The following is a 16,103-nucleotide window of genomic DNA, read 5'->3' on the forward strand; positions in this document are numbered from 1 at the left end:
AGTCCTCTTTCATGAGCGTGTTTATGAGGTATGATTTTAAAAAACATGATGAACGCCGCTGCTGAGTGTCATCCAATAGAAAAGTAGGCTCTCAAAAACATCCCAGTGTGTTCCCATCCTCTTATTCACAGTATCTGGCACTGTCTGACTGCTAGCTCTTCCTCAAAGTCAAAATGGCAGTGAAAGTTAAACGTTTTGAATCTGTTCAGGACACTGAGGCAGCCACAAAAGCACACGTGCTTGTGAAAGAGGACTTCCGGGACAGCTTTGGAAAGTGACAAGAGTAATAGGATAGAGGGGCTTGAAAAGAGAGTATTTTGAGGGGGATTCATGGCCATGTGTCTTTTAATGTAATAAATTTTTGAAAATTTTAGCACTCGCCGTATTTTTTTTTATCATACCATGTGTCCTCAGAGTCCACCTAATCCTTGGATACACCTGTAATGTACCTGTCATCACTTAACCTCTAATTGCGCCTTACTCATGCTATTCAATCTCCCGATTGACATTTCTATGCTTATATATTTATTAATTTATCTTTTTAATTAAAAAATTTACAAAATACACTGTGTTGGGAGTTACTAAACTGATTTCCCTTTCACAAATGTATTATTGGAGAGGGCAGGATTGTGGGCAGGTAGGCCTTGACTCTGTGAGACACTTACAAAGCGGGCAATTTGGGGAAGCCCTCTCTGGCTACACCTTCCTATTTATTAGTGATGTAACAGAAAATGCCCTGCCTCCGAGACAGTATACTTCAGCTTCTTTGTTGCCCAGGTAATAGTTCCTGTTCCAGTTCCTGTTGCTTGTCTCTTAGAAACTGCTGGTCACTGTGATGCACATTGTATAAAGCAATCCCAGTTGAATCCATTTACCTCCGTGCTTCTCGCTTATCTCATATAATCCCTAGACCACCAGAGATCAGGTTCTGATATTTTAGGAATGATCCCGACCAGTGCCTGTGGACGTAAATAAATCTGCATCCAAGTTCTGGGTGTCAGTCTGGTGTTTCTACTTGCTGCAGCAGTGAGATTCTGTTTTAGGCCCATTTTACTGGTGTGAAATTTGGAGAGTGGTTACAAGATGAGTGAGTAAGTCAGCTGGGCAACGGTTTTATATACCTTTCCGTACTGGGGTACTCGTTAACGATGAGTATTTTTAAAATTTCTTCTTTCAAAACTGCACAGCGCCTCTCTGGCCGGTCGCAGAGAGGCGCAGGTGCGGCCGCCCGAGGGTCCGGGCAGCGCCCCGCCGGCCCTCAAAGGGGCCACAGGGCCTTCGAAGAGCGCAGAAAAACAATTAATAGTAAAAACAAATTCGAGCAATGAACTCGCCTTCGTCAAACAGCAGGAACCTTTAGGACTCGCCTACCTGCGGGCCAGCCCTGGGAGACAGCGCTAGGACTGCGGCCCTGCGGCTCTCGCTGAGCCCCTGGCGGACCCCTTCCAGCTAGGCCGGCGGGGGCGGGGCCTGGAGAGGGGGCGGGGCCTTGGGCGGGGAGGGGCGGGACTGTGGCGCGGGCGGGGCGGGGCGCCAAACCCGCCGTGGAGGGTGGGGTCGAGAAGTCAGCGGGCGGGGCTCGCTCGGACCTCGGCTCCTCCGGCGCTGCTTTTGCCGCCGAGACCTCGCGCCGCGGGGGGCCCTGGCAGTGCTTGTGGCCCTCGAAGTGAGGCAGCCCCCGGAGGAGGAGCCGCAGTAACTGAGGTAGGCGCGGGACGCCCAGCGTGCGGCCTGCAGCCCCCTAGCGCCTTTACCCCGGCCCGAAGGGATGGCGAAGCCGGGGGCGGTGCGCGGAGGCCGGGGCGGGCCGGGGGCGGGAACTGGCCTGGCCTGAGGGGCCACGGAGCTGGCCGGGCTGGGGAAGCCGGGACTCTGGGCAAGGCAGCCGCCTCCGCACGCCTGCCGGGTCCCGGGCCCAAGGGTGCGGAAAATGCCGCCCCCCCCCCCGGCGCCCGCTGAGGACGAGGACGAGGCCGGGCGCCCGGCACCTCCCACTGCTTGAGGCTCCTGGGCCAGTTTCCCTGCACAGACCTCGGGAACTTGTTAAGAGGAAAGGTTGGCAGAGAAGCAAATGCCAACGTCCTGGAAGAACTGAGAGTCACGTCTTTAGGCGCTGAGGCTTTATTTTCGTTCCCCGCCCCCTTGCCCAGCCTTGGCCCGAGTTGGCCAAAGAAGGATGTGTCACCAGCTCGGGGCGGCGGGCGGGATCTCAGAGCGCCTGGGAGCGGGGTACCTGAGACAAAGGTAACGGAGGCCGGGCGGACAGCGCTGCTGCCCGGCGCTCCAGCGCCCCGGGCGGGGGTCTGGCTGCCGCGCCTGCCCGGCCTCAACTCGGAGGGGCGTTCTCCTGGGGACTCTCGATGGAAACCAGCTGGCCGCGCCTGGAGTTGAGGTTGCTTCCTGAACTCTCTGTCTGCTGTGCTCACATTATTTCCATTTGTCTCACTCTGATAAAACGCAAGGAAATTTTATCGCGCTGAATGGTCAGCAAATATAAGGGGAAACGAATTACTGTTTGTAAATTATAAGGTATTTTCTTATTAGGAAATGGCCTGAAAACCCAAAATAAATTCTTAACATGTAAGCAGAAAAGAGTAATTTATATTGCCTTTCAAATTCTGAGGATGTATTTCTCCTCAAATCTTCACTTAGTACAAAACATCCTCCGTACCTTTGGTGCCAGGCATTTTTCTTTGTTCTTCCTTAGTGTCAGGCCTCAGTTTCTTGTAAACAGAGCACCCAGCGCCAGACCCTAAGAATTGCCATACTAGGGCAGAACGTGGGCGCTCAGCTCAGCAGGCAGTTAAGCTTGTCTTGTATTAAAACACTGAGCTTTTTTTCTTGGTGATATGATTGAAAAGTAACTCAGTTTCTCTCAGAAGCCTTCATGAGTTATACTGAAAGCCTTTTAAAAACACTATACTTGACACCTAATTTGACACGCAATTTATTTAAAGTTACTGAATATAAACAGCTGTCCTATCATTTCTGCAAGAAGAACTTACATACCACTAGATACTTGTGCAAAAGAAAAAAAAGTTGGATCTTTTATATAATCGGTGAGTTCAGAAGTCAAGGACAGAAAAACAAAACATTTGTTTGTTTGTTTTAATAAAAGGCTTTAGAGAAGTCTTTACTAGGGCTATTCTGGCAGGGAAAAAAAGTTTTATCCATTATCAACCTGAATATTAAGCAGCTAATGAATGAGTATTTGCATGTTTTAAAATGAAGCTTAACGTTCTAGAGCTTTTATCTCTGTGCATTAATTTGACTTTAACCCTTAGCTGAAACCAGCTATTTTGATAGAATGATGTTTTAAGTAAGAGAGGAATAAAGAAGATGGGTAATTTTGGAGTATAAGGTATTTGAAGGAGTTCTTGTTCAAACCATAACACTGCTTTTACACTTTTAAGAGACTCGTTTCTGACATAGTACTTACTATTCTCGGTCCTGCCACCTGTCAAGGTGCAACTGAAACTTTACTTCCTCTCTGAGCCTTTTCTTGACATCCGCACCTGGTACCCCAAAACAAAAACAACAACAACCCACAAGTACTGGGAGTAGAATTAATCACCCTTTTGAATATTACCATTCTCTAAATCAAAGTTTCTCAACCGTGGGACTATTGGACATTCTTCTTTGTGGAAGACTGTTTGTGCAGTATAGGATATTTAGCAGCATGCCCGACCACTACTTACTGGACACTAGGAGCACTTTATACAGTTGTGATCTTCTGAAATCCTCCAGACATTGTCAGATGTCCTCAGACGGAAACAAAGTCATTCCCAGTTGATAATCATCATTGTAAACTGCTGTTTTCACAATGACATTATATTGTCTCCATTTGCTTACATGTTGATTTCTTTTTACTTAAATTTGAGGGCAAGAACAGTCATTTGCAAACATCTGAAGTCCTACTTTGCCACTGGTCTCTAGGTTAAATCTAGGAAGACATTAGTAAAAATAGTGATGTGTTTTGTGCTCCTGCACTGTGTAGTCTAAAGGGAGTGACAGATGTATGTATACATGATTGTAAGTTAATGCAGGAAGAGAGGCAAAGGTTGCTTTGAATACGTAAAACAGGGATCTTGATCTATTTGGAAATTAGGGATAATTTCCTTGGGGAAGTGACCTTTTAGGTGAATTCTGAAGGATAAATGGGAGCCTTATTGTGTGAAGCTTAGGGAGACAATATTCCAGACAAAAGGAACACGCATGAAGCTCCTTAAAAAGAAAGGAACAGCCTCTTCTGGGAACGGAGAAGCCGCAGTGGCTGGAGCATGGAGTATGTTGGGAGCAGGATGATGCAAAATGAAGCTGGAAAAGTAGGCAGAGAGTGTCCACTGTCAGTGATTCTCAGTGCAACCTGCTCATCAGAATCAGTGGAGGAACTTAGAACAGTATAGGTGCCTAAGCCCTCCTCCATACGTTAATCAGACTGTTTTCTGTGCAGTCTCTACGCTTACTAGCCACCATTTTCCCCATTCCTTCAACAGGGGTAGTCACTGATACTAGTTCTGTTTATCAGTATACTTGTTATGGACATTCAAGCAAATACGTGTTCTTTGTTCTTGTTTATACAGATGATTGCATACTGTATATGGTTCTCTTAATCTTGGGACTTTTTCCATTTTGATAGCTTCCCTACTATTTTAAAATGACTGTATAGTATTTCACTGTATGGGTATCTCACAGATTATTTAACTACTTCCCTAGTGATATACATTTAGATTATTCCATTTATTATAAACAGTATTACAGATACACCATTTTACATGCATGTGAGTATGTTTGCAAGATAAATTGCTGGAAGTGTAACTGTTGTGTCAAATACATATAAATATACATATTTGCATAGGTATTTTTATATACTATACGTATATGTATTTGCAAAAACATGTTTCTAAAAGATTTTGATCATGTGGGAGACAATGGTTTAGAAAATAGAGGGAAACAAGACAGTGTGGGAGGCAGCTGAGCCTATTTAAGGTTATTATGGGTAGTTAGGAGAGAAAAGATGGTACTAAGATCATGATGGTAGCAGTACAGTGTATACAGTGTACAGCAGCACAGAGAAATATGTGTATACACCAGATGCTGTATTTCCCTGAAAATAAGTCTAGGTCTTATATTAACTTTTGCTCCACAAGACACACTGGGGCTTATTTTTAGGGATGTCTTATTTTTTCATTTATAATTTCCCTTTATTCATGTGCAACAATTACATTCATGTGTTCATGCACAAAAATATATATTAATGTACCAAAATTTACATTTATTCAAGTACAGTACTGTCATATTCTAGACTGCCTGTCATAGGTCTTCAAGCCCCAGGTTCTGGCCTGCATTTCTTGTGATTGAATTTCCTATAGAACCATTGCCCCCAAACTCTTTTTTTTTTGTTTGTTTTGTTTTCCTGTCTTTTTTAGATAAGGTCTCACTATGCCATTCAGGCTGGCCTTGAGGTCACTTCATAGCCAAGGCTTGGCTCCAAACTCTTATGTCAAACAGTAGAGCTTTCCCTAAATGATTAGTTCTTGTCCCTGTAGCCTGCTCAGAGTGCATTGTTACAATACACACAATATACTGATTTCTGAAGATTTGTATTATACACCACCACATCTATTTGTTGTCAAGTGCACATGTTACTCGTGCATTGCATTTATACTCTGGTTGGTTATTTGGCAGGAAGTCTCAAATTCATCTGTTTACATAGGCATTTACCTCTTATCCAGTGGCACCTGATTGGATATTTACAAATAATTGTAATTCATAATATCATTTAGCTTAAGTATTAAGAAGTAATATTATTTATATATTAATATTATTTTATAACTCAGTATGTCCATCCTGTGTTGCATTGAATGCATCCATCTGATTAGTCTTAACCAGTTCTTGTTTTGGGGATAGGGCTAATATTATAGGCATCCTGAAAAATCCTACTAGAGCTTATTTTCTGGTTAGGTTTTTTTTTTCTGGGAAATATGGTATATTTATGAGACATAGTTGATAGGATTTGGTGGTTGATGTCATATAAGGACTAAAGAAGAGAAATAAGTTCATAGGATAAATACCAAAGTTCTAGCTTACCCTACCAGGTGAAAGATAGAATTGTTGCCTGAAATAGAGAACATGATAAGGTTAGTTTTGAGGTAGGTTTAAATCACTGTTCACATTGAGATGCTGATATTTTCAAGTACAGATTTCACAAAGAGCAGAACTGGAACCACAAATTTTAGGCATAAATCAAAGGGTGTAGATGAAATTACCAAGGACAGAAGTTGCTAACCACAGAACCTGGCTCACAGATGTATTTCATTTTTCACATACGGTGGTTTTATTGCTTAATTATTTGCCAATATTTTAAAATCTAAAGATTTCCCATGAAAATCAAGATTTGGGGCCTCATTGTAAAAATGAGAACATATGATGGAATGACTATGCTGGCTTTCCATATGGCAGCAATTAAAGCCAAGTCACAGCTGATCTTTCTGTAGCTGTTTTCTGGATCCTCACAGAGCCTACCACTCTCTAAGATATACCTGGCCTGTTTTGCTCATGTACTACTTTGATTACATAGTCTTTTGAATGTGTGACTGAAGGGAGACTATAGGATAATGATTTTGGTTACACATTGTAGTCACTGAATAATTGAAAAATATGAATACTGTAGTCCATCTAAGAAAAGTTGTATTTTTATTTCCTTGGCCTGAATTACAGTCTTGGATTTTTAAACATTCCTCAGGTGATTCTGCTGAGCAATGGGAGTGAGAACCACTGACAAAAATTGAACAGAAAAAGCAAAAGAGGACTTGGACCTGGTTTGTTAGGAAGAAGCTACCCAGGAAGGGGATGAGGTACTTGAATCTAATTCTAATTTAAAATGTGACATAAAAAGTAAGGAAAGAGAGTACTTCTGAAAGAAAAGAGTCATCTTGTAAAGACATAGATTAAAAATAATCTGTTGAATTTAGCAAAATGTGATCTTCAATCTCAGCAAGAACTACTCTAAATTGGAAGAGGGAGAAACCAGATTAAAGTGAGCATAAGATTCTTCAATCTTTTCTCATCTCATTTCTTGTGTATAAGGAACTGGGAATAGGGAATGTTTGAAAAATCTTCCTTCCCTTTGTCTGGAGCAGGGGATTGAACATGGGGCCTCCCACATGCTAAATAAGTGCTCTGCCATGGAGCTATACCCTGCCCTCCCAGTTCAAAAGTTTTTGGGAAGTTTGCCCATAAAGGTAGAATGGTAAGGGAGAGATTGGTGTCTTTTAGGTTTATATGGTAGATGCTCAGTCTGTTAGTTACCTGAATGCTTTTGACTTTTCAAGGTAGTAGTGCAGTGGTGCCTGATTACCCCTTTACTCCATATTAGAAGGGTATTGCTTGTATTTGTTTTGGAAATTTTTTGCTTTTTACTGCGGAAATATTTTTCTAGGACCCTCAAGACTTCTGAAAGGCAGACTCAAATATTAGTGATTAGATTCTAAGTCTCTTGCTTATCTGGAAAGCCATAGAGATCCTAAAGACCAATAGTGCTCTGGGCTCTAGTCACCCTGACATCATCCTTCCATTGAACTGATGAACAAAGACCAGATTGTTGGCATGTTGAAATGGAGCACTTGGCTGTATTAGAGAATGTGTGTCTAACTGTTAGATTCCCAGGAGAGTTTTTGCAGCCATGTTTCTTTCATTAACTTGATATTATAGTTTTATTTTTCTAGTTATATGCATGAAACATTTCTCATACTTTGAAATCTTTGAAGAGTATGGATATAAATTGAAAGCGTAGACCCTCATTAAGCTCAGAGAGAAGAGAGCATTGAACAAACTTTGGTTCCTAGGAGGTTAAAAAATTTTGTTACCATAAAGACTCAAAGAGTAGTTATCTAGAATAGGCTATCATATCAACAGCCATAACATGTTTGTCTCAGAGCCACTGCTGCCTCATTGGTAACGTCAAAGAAGAAGCTTTAATGGTCAGTTTTATATTTCATGTTTCTAAGAGTTGTGGTCTACCAGCAGAGCTAAAAAAAAAAAAAACACAGAGTTACAATGCTAATGGAGAATGATGTTTGTTGAAAACGTAAACCCTATTAGTATACTTTTTTGCAGGATACAAGAGTATCTTGTGAGGGACTAGCAGTCACAGCTGTCATTGGTTTATTGGTTAGGTGGATGCTGATTAACTTCTATATAAAAGATGACTTTGTGACATGAGTAGCAGACCCTGCACCAAGATGGTTTGTAGTCTAAGATGCAACCCATTATAAGAAAAAGTTTTTGTTTGGAAGCTTCTATGTGCTTAGGCAGCAGTGGAAATTCTGTTATCATAGGTACTGTGGTTAGATACTGTCCCAGAGTGTTGGTAGATTGCTGCATCCTGCACAACCAGCGGGGTCCTGAGACGGGCCAACAGGAGCTTAAGAAAAGACAAGACACATAATAAAAGAAAAGCTGGGACTGGGTGGGACATAGCCCTCTGATGGAGAAGCAATGACAATGTCCCAACCCCAGCATCATTAGCATAAAGAAAAGGGGAAAGCACATGATGGGATCAGAAGAGCCAGGTTTTAGTGTTTTTCCGAGACCGTGAAAAGCAAAACATTTTTAGAGCTATGTGTGCTGTAGTAACAGGAAAGAGCACCAAGGCCAGACACCTGTTGACATGTAACTAAGCTAGAAGTCAGCCTGTTTACATAGTCTGCCTGTGGCATTCTGTGTTTTGGGACTGGCTTTGTTTTAGTCCCAAAGAGTTTGCTGACCTCTAGCTCAATAGAGGCTCAGCGGCTCCTCACAGTAGATGAAGAGAAAAGTCCATTGCCAGTGCTTCACAGTTCCTTTGGTTTATGGAGACAGAATGACTGGGCGGAGGGTTTGAAGTAAGTTCTTGGATGCAAGACATAGGTTTATTGAGTGAGAGCTGTGTGACTTGTTTTTCTTCTTTTTCTCTTATTTTTTATTTCAGATGAAATTAAAAGTCATTTTGACCAGTGACTTTCAATATATTCACAGTGTTTTACAGTCATCCCCATTGCCTACTCCTTGGACATTTTTATCACTCCCCCCATGAAAACCCTACACCATTTACACAGTCACTCTTTTTTCCCCTACCCGCTGGAAACCACCAGTTTGCTTTCTATCTCTATGGAATTGCCTTTGCTAAACATATCTTGTAAACAGTCGTATAATGTGTATAACCTTTTTGACTCAGGCTTCTTTCATTCTGCATAATGTTTACTAGGTGCATTCATTTTGTAGCATGTATCAGTACTTCATTCCTTTGAATAGTATTCCTGTGTGTGGGTAAGTGCCACATTTTGTTTATTCTCAGTTGATGGACATTTGGGTTATATGTACCTTTTTGCTAAGAGTATTTGTGCATAGGTTTTTGCTTAAATACTTGTTCTCAGTTATTTTGTGTATAAAACTAGAAGTAGAAGTGCACGGTCATATGGTAATTCTGTGTTTAAGTTTTTGAGGAATCACCAAACTTTTTCAATAGCAACTGTACCATTTTACATTTCTGCTAGCAGTATTTAAGAATTCTAGTTTCTCCACATCCTCACCAGCTCTTTATTTTCTGGATTTTTGGTTTGGCCATATAGCCTAGTGGGAATGAAGTAGCATTCCATTGTGGTTCTAATTTTTATTTCTCTAATAACTTAATAATGTTGAGCATATTTTCATGTGTTTGTCAGTCATTTTAGTATCTTCTTTAGAGAAATGTCTATTTCAGTCCATTGCCTGTTGTATTAATCAGCTTTCCCATTTGCTGGAACATGATACCTAATACCCACAACTTACAGGAGGAGACGTTTAATTTTGCTCACACTTTCAGGAGATTGAGTCTGTGGTTGGCTAGCTCTAAGGCAGAAATACTATCGCAGAAGGGTGTGGCAGAGTAGTCATGCTTAATTCACGGTGGCTAGGAAGCAGAGCAGAAGGACAGTGTCAGAGAGGAAGGGGACAGGGATGAGATAGAGTAGTGAAAATCACACTTCATGACCGCCCAGACACACCACCAGTCTTCTCAGTGGTTCCCAAGCCAATCTGCTTAACACAATCAAACTTAACTGTCATATTCATTTTTGTTTTAATTTTTATTAGTATGTTTGCATTACATAATTATTATATTCCTTGTAAGGAGTTAGTATGTGTATGTAACACATCTCAATTCTTTTTCTCATCCTTTTCTTACTCCTTTCTTTCCCCACCTCTGTCTCTTGATCCCCTTCCCATCTGAAAAAGATCTATCTCTTTTGTTTGGTTTTTTGGGGTTTCTCATATAAGAGGAACCATGCAGTATTTGAGCTTATGTGTCTAGTTTATTTCACTTAACGTTATGGTCTCAACGTGCATCCACTTTCCTACAAATGACTTATTTATCTTTTTTATGCCAGAGAAGTATACCATTGTGTATAAATACTACATTTTCTTTCTCCATTTATTTATAATGGAAATATAGGCCACTTCCAGAATTTAGCTGAACTGTGCTGCTATAAACATACGTATGCATGTGTCTCTGTAGTATATCTTTAACTCTTCAGGGAAGATACCATGTCTTTCTGTTGTTAAGTTTTAAGAGTTGATTGTATATATTTTTTATCACATGTGTGATTTGCAAATACTTTCTCCTATGAGCTGCTTTTTTACTTTCTTGATATTGTGCACAGTTTTTTTATTTCTAATTTTTTGTTGTTATTGCTTATGTTTTGAGTGTCATATGTAAGAATCCATTATTAAATCGAGGTAATATCCATTTTCTCTGTGTTCTTCTAAGAGTATGTAGTTTTAATTCCTACAGGTAACTCTTCAAACCATCTTGAATTTTTTTGTAAATAGAATCTATCTTCATTTTTTTGCATGTGAATTTTTAAGATTAATCAGGGTCCCAGATGAAAGAGGTAATTGGAGAGATTATACCTATCTAGGATTAAAAGTATATTCTTGTAGATCATGTTTTCAAATTCTATTGCTGCTCCTCTGAAATTTAAGGATACTCTGTTTTAGGTATGTAGCAGTCCTAAAGAGTTCAGAATTATAGCAGACAAAGAAAGGATAGTTTCTCCTTTCTGAACCAAGAATCCTCACATTTTCCTCCATAACTTATTAAACTTATAGAAGACTGATTTCTAATTCAGTGGCTAATGACTTAACCCTTATCTGTGTATGTGATGCATTGCACTGGAGACAGCATACTTTGAGGTAAAAATTTAGGCTATTGTATACTAAGAATCTTTTGGTTCTTCATTTCCCCTCTAAATCTTTTTTTCCTCTTACAATTATATAACACACTGTGTCCAATTTCTTTACACACTAATGAGGCCTTGATTCCATACTAATTCAGCCCGTTTACCCTACCCCACTGAAGCACTCCTTTCAGATTTAACACTGGCCTTCATGTTGCTAACTCTAGTGAATCATTTCTCAGTCTTCCAGTTCTTTGACCCTTAGGCAGCATTTTATATTGCTGATTATTCCTCATTCAAATACTTATTCCTCTTGGCTTCCAGGGCACTGCTGCATCCTCTGGGTTTCCTTTCACCTATTAAAAATTCTTTCTCAATCTTTTTGCTAGTTCCTCATCTTCTTCCTAACTACTAAAAGTTGGAACCTAATCTCAAACCTCCATTCTTCCTTATTGATCTTATTTCCTAAGTATTTCATCTGGTCTCTTGATTTTAAATAAAATCTGTAAACCAACAACTTCACGTTAACAACTACCAAAGTTTTATCTCCAAGTTAGAATGCACTCTTAAGTCTGTATACTTAGAGTATACAGTATATACTTGTATACTGTATACTTGTATACAGACTTGTATACAAGAGTGCCTACTTGACATCTCCACCTGAATATCTAACATATCTCAAAACTAAACTCCTAATCTTCCTTCCCAAAACTCACTCTTATCATACCCTATCCCATTCTGTCTCAGTAATAGCAGTTTCCTACCATGCCGAGTCTTTTCTTCAATCAAGGTGATTCAAGTGTTAGCGTTTTTGATTTCTCTTAACTTGCTACTGTTGGCTATCTCAGTGTTCTGACAGACCTGACTGAGGCCCGTTTCCCATGGTCAACTGTCCTCTGTGAGTGAAGGTCCACTTAGAGCTAGCAGATAGGGATTCAAACATTAAAGGTAGATGTGGATCCCACATAGTGGACAGTGTGTGTTGATTCTACTGTGAAATGCCCTAGCCCCTAAAGAAAAAGGAAAACCGTACTAAGTGACAGCCTCTCCAAATAACAAATTCAGAGACTTCATATAGATGAACGTTTCTTAACCTATGTCTGTAGTCCTGTTTGTGGGTCCTCTGTAGGTTTGTGTCATTGAAGATGAATGGTGTCTCCTTCAGTTGGTTATTTCAAAAGATGATGCATTATTTCTTTTGATTTTTTAACCAAATAGCTATTGTATCGTATTATAGCTATCTCTCTTCTGCTCTTTTCCTAGATGAGCTAATCTCCTAGATGATAAGCAATTAGATAAATTCAGATAGGTAATAATGCTACAAAGAAAAAAAAGTGAAGCTAATTCCCTAATGATGAACACTTGGGTTATTTTTCCCAGTATTACATACTACAACTGTAAACAACCTTATATTTTTGTAAATGTGTGGGTGTTTATATTGTATAGCTTCTGAAAGAGAATTTCTGAGTCATATAATCACACTGCCAAAATTTTAATAGGTAGTGCCCAATTGGTCCTGAAGATATCTATACTAATGTTACATAAATTGTATAATATGTATCATAGTGAACATAGTCTATTGTGGATTTTTAATAAAATAGTTTCCTTTTTAATTATACTAGTAATATAGAATACATTCTCTTTGTAAAAAATTTAACATTAGGTTAAAACACCTTCATACCCTTACCAATTTGCAAATTTTTGCCTCTTAAAAGTATCTACCGTATAAAATTGTGCAGTATGTCATTTTAATTTTTTATTATAATCACCAGCTTGTTAATTGTACAAATGACTGGGTTTCACTGTAACATTTACATTCATACATATCTTGTGTCTTGATCATGTACACCTTCTCTTCTGCCATCTCTTACCTGCCATTTCTCCTTTCTTGTTTTAAGTTTTCCCCCTTTATATTTTTAACTAACACATAATAAATTTACATTTATAAAGTACATGTTTATAGTGCATATTGATCAAGTTTGTGTAACTGGCATATTCACCTCACACATTTATCATTTCTTTGTGATGAGGACATTGAAAAATCCTATGTTGAAATATACAATGTATTAGCAGCAACTACAGACACCTTACTGTGTATTAACACACTCTGCTTGAATGTGTCTTACAATATTTCTGACCATTTTTCAGTCTTTGTGTTACATAGCAGAGATAACTGGTTACCTCTTGTGATTTAGTCTTCCTTCATCTTTAGTGTTAGAAAACCATATTAGATGTTTTCTCATTGCTGGGACAAAATACCTGACACCCACAAATTAAATTAGGAAAAGCTTATTTTAGTTCACAGTTTGTAGAGGTTTCAGTCTATATTCAGCTGGCTCCAAAGCAGAATGGCATGACAGAGGAATGGCAGAGCAGGCAGCAGAAATCCCAACTTCCTTGTTCTTTCCCATTATATTCTATCCAGGCTACAAGCCTATTGGTTAATGCCAGCCATATCCAGGATAGGTCTTCCCTCTTATCTATACCCATAACTATACTAATATTGGATATGACTAATCCAATACCTCATACCCATGATTCAGTCACTTCAAAGTCCCATCTCAGGGCATGAAACAGTAGTTGACTCTATTTATGTTTAACTCTCCTACTGTCAAAATTCTGGACTATGTGCCATCCTCCATGCCTTTTCTGGCAGTTGGTTTAGATTCCCTTATCTCTCCTTTTTGGATTTTTGAAGTTGAATCTTACTCTTGGTTCTGTTTTCCCATCTGATCTCCAGATCATCTTCCCTAACTCCATCTCACAAACATACATACTCCTATAAAAATAGTGCATGCAAAATTTCCTGCTGGTAGTGTGATATTATTTTTGAGCCCAGAAAATAACTTTTTTTTTTTGCCTAAAATCGTTTGTCTTATAGGTAAATGATTGCTTTACACATACAGCAAAAATGAATAATCTTATGCATAGGAGGACTCCATCAGAGATATGCTGCAGGTTGGTTAAATAAGACTCATCAGTGGGACCAAGAAATGGAATATCAAACTTGTATCCAGGACAGGGACTAATCAGTTAGTTCTGTCAAAGGTCACATCTACGTAAAGAAATCTGCATTTCCTTCTTACCTTGGTATGTTTCCATTGGCTTTTGCCCCTTCCCAGTACCTCTCTTGAGGATCTGACAGTTCATACATTACGGAGATGATTTCTGTTCTATGCTGTGTACTTGGCTACATGTTAGGTGTATAAAAATGAATAAATTGCTTGGTTTTCTGACTCATCTGCTTTTGCTTCCATGACCCATTATGCTGCCACCTGAATCTCATCACCCCCTTGCTGAGGAACTATAGCAGTGTATAAATGCTTAATAAATACTTTGTGAACAAATGGAGATTATTTCTAAGTTGTTTCTGTTCAGTGATTCTTTATGCTGAATCTTTGTATTTGTATTTGTTTTCCCTATGTTGAATATCGTTTTTTACTCTTCCGTTAAGCTTCTTTAAATTGCTTTTTCTTGTCCTTATATTTGCATTTTCCCACATTTAGAGCCGTCTGCATTTTTCCATTTCCCTCCTGTTGATTTAATCTCACAGGTCACTTGTTTTTTTGGATTTTTAAATTAAGCTTTATGTTTGGCCTTATGGCAAATTTTATATGTAATTCTATTTTTGGATATAATGCCATTTGTGAATATGCTTTTAATTATGTCTCAGTCAGTTTTATTGTGGAGCAAGCTCATTGTCTTAATCATACTTGCAAAGTTAGATAACATAATTATAGTCTGAAGTTCAGATAGGTAGCATTTAAAATTATTCATTGGTTTTTAACAGCCTTAACTTTAAATTTTACTCCCATTAACTTTGTATGTTCTGATTTGGTTTTATGTAGCTATTTTATGTATCTCAGTTTCATCGGTCTCTAATAAATTATTATTTTCAGGCTTTCTGAAAAACAAATTTGAGATTTAGAAAAGTCCATTTTTGTTCTTTTTATCTGGGCTACTACCATTTTCAGTGTTCTGCAGCCCTTCATTCCTTCCTTCCTTCCTTCCTTCCTTTTTGCCTTCATGAAATTTTGAGGTTGTTTCTTCTCTATAAGCTAAGAAATCTCGAATTATGAGGAAGACTTAGATATTAAAGGTACTGTCTCTTTCAGCTATAATGTTGACATGATATTGACAAAAGGACTTTGATATTAGAGAACATTGTACTAAAATCACAGCCCTTGTGCTTTGAGTAATAGGGCAAGTTTAACTTCTGTTAGCCTCAGTTTCCTTATCTATGAAATAAACACTCCAATGTTGGCATAAGAATTTAATTAGATGATGCTTTTAAATATTCAGTATAGTCCTAGCATCTGTAAGTACTTTACAGTTATTCCACATAATGATATTTTGGTCAATAACAGACTGCATATACAATAGTGGTCCCAAAAAATTATAATAGGGCTGAAAAATTCCTATTGCCTCTCTACACACAGTTTATAGAGAGGAAAAGGTATGGAGATGGGAGATACTGAGGTCTGGACTCTGTGCAGGCATGGTCTAATGCGTGTGTGTCTTGTATTTTAACAGCCACCAACAACAATTTAAAGTAGAAACATTTAAAAATTTTAAAATAGAAAATAGCTTATAGAGTAAGGATATAAAAAATGTCATTTTTTTCTTTTCTTTTCTTTTTGCTACCAGAGATCAAACTTACGATCTCATACTTCTTAGGCCGGCGCTTGTGCCACTGAGCTAAAACCCCAGTGAAAAAAGTATTTTTAAGTGTTATTGCAAGAGTCAAAAAGTTTAAGATAAAGTAAAAAAGTTACAGTAAGCCAAAGTTAATTTATTGTTGGGGAAAAAATTTTATAGTGTAAGTGTAGTGTTTATAAATTCTTCAGACATATTTAGTAATGCAATAGGCCTTTACAGTCACTCACTCACTTGCCCAGAGTAGCTTCC

General features: G+C 38.9%; 1 protein-coding gene across 3 annotated transcripts in view; it reads left to right on the top strand.

Annotated features, from left to right (window-relative positions):
* Positions 1-1,535: 1,535 nt before the first annotated feature.
* The window catches only part of Ppp2r3a (protein phosphatase 2 regulatory subunit B''alpha), a 161,984-nt gene continuing 147,416 nt past the window's right edge, over positions 1,536-16,103 (top strand). For 2 of the 3 annotated variants that reach the window (XM_063249039.1, XM_063249041.1), the window contains exons 1-2: positions 1,536-1,704; positions 6,746-6,857. The gene's annotated coding sequence lies outside the window, so the exon portion shown is untranslated. The remainder of the gene's footprint in view (positions 1,705-6,745; positions 6,858-16,103) is intronic. The other variant, XM_063249040.1, reaches the window with a different exon arrangement.

The sequence above is a fragment of the Cavia porcellus genome, unplaced genomic scaffold (genome assembly GCF_034190915.1).
Source record: "Cavia porcellus strain 051 isolate PalLab524CR breed Dunkin Hartley unplaced genomic scaffold, mCavPor4.1 scaffold_5, whole genome shotgun sequence".
NCBI classification, from domain to species: Eukaryota; Metazoa; Chordata; class Mammalia; order Rodentia; family Caviidae; genus Cavia; species Cavia porcellus.